The sequence below is a fragment of the Alnus glutinosa genome, chromosome 13, assembly GCF_958979055.1.
Source record: "Alnus glutinosa chromosome 13, dhAlnGlut1.1, whole genome shotgun sequence".
NCBI lineage: Eukaryota > Viridiplantae > Streptophyta > Magnoliopsida > Fagales > Betulaceae > Alnus > Alnus glutinosa.
In genome coordinates, this window is record NC_084898.1 from 5954171 (window position 1) to 5955464 (window position 1294).

Genomic DNA, 1294 nt, shown 5'->3' on the forward strand with positions numbered 1-1294 from the left:
ACATACTCTCAGGGTTAGGGTTCGTAGAACATCCATCTGAATGTGTTGGCCTTGTGGTCCCGATCATTATAGCATACCTTACACAAGTATAAAATTGCATGCCTCTATCATTTGATCCAGTTCAATGTTTAAAACTTGGTCGAACTATCATTTGATCCTAGAGTTAGGGTTTATAACTATATATATAGTATATATATTTAGGGTTAGGGTTAGGGTTTATGGCTTACATATAGTACATACACTTAATATTAGGGTTAAAGTTAGGGTTTATGGCTTACATATGGTACATACACTTAAGATTAGAGTTAAGATTATGGGTTTTAGGGTTCAATTTTATGGTCAGGGTTTAGTATAGTATAGTATATATATATACTTAGGGTTAGGATTTAGTTTTAATTTATAGTTTACAGTTTAGTTTTAATTTATAGTTTACGGTTTAGCAATTTGTACAATACATACACTTAGGGTTGCATGTGTTTGTGTTTGTATTTGTATTTGTATTTCAAAACTATCTTGTCATATTTGTATATACATATATATAATATATGCATGCATGTAAACGGCGTGCCGAAACTATATACCTTTATAGTTACTTGTATATACTCTAACATTGGGGTTTATGGCTATATATATATATATATATATATATATATTTTCGTTTTTCAAAAAAAAAAAAAAAAAAACAGATAGAGACGTGTATTAGTATACACGTCTCTAATTGGCCGCGTGGCATTATGCCACGCGGCCAATTTTTGGCCAGGTGACCTGCGTGGGACAATTCCCGCGCGCCACCTGGCCTATTTTTTAATTAAAAAAAAAAAAAAAGGGTAGCTTCCAGTGGAAGCTACCCTCGATCCACGCATTTCTCTCCCTCAGCTCTCTCTCTCTCACTCAGCTCTCTTTCTCTCTCTCTCTCTCTCTTTCTCCCTCTCCGTCTCCGTCGATCACGGACGTCCGCACCGACCACCGCCCTCCGTTGTCTTCTCCGGCCAGCTCCCTCTCCGGCCGTCACTGCACCACGCGTGCACCATCCTATAGGTGCATGCTCTCTCTCTCTCTCTCTCTCTGTCTCTCTCTCTAGCTCTCTCTCTCTAACCGAACCAGGAACCCTAACCCTAGGTCCGGACCTATCTCTCTCTACATCTCCCTCTCTCCCTCTCTCTCTCTCTCTCTCTATCTTTCTGTCTCTCTCTCTCTAGCTCTCTCTCTCTCTCTCTCTAACCGAACCACAGTAGGAACCCTAGGTCCGGACCTCTCTCTCTCTACATCCATCTCTCTGTCTCTATCTCTCTCT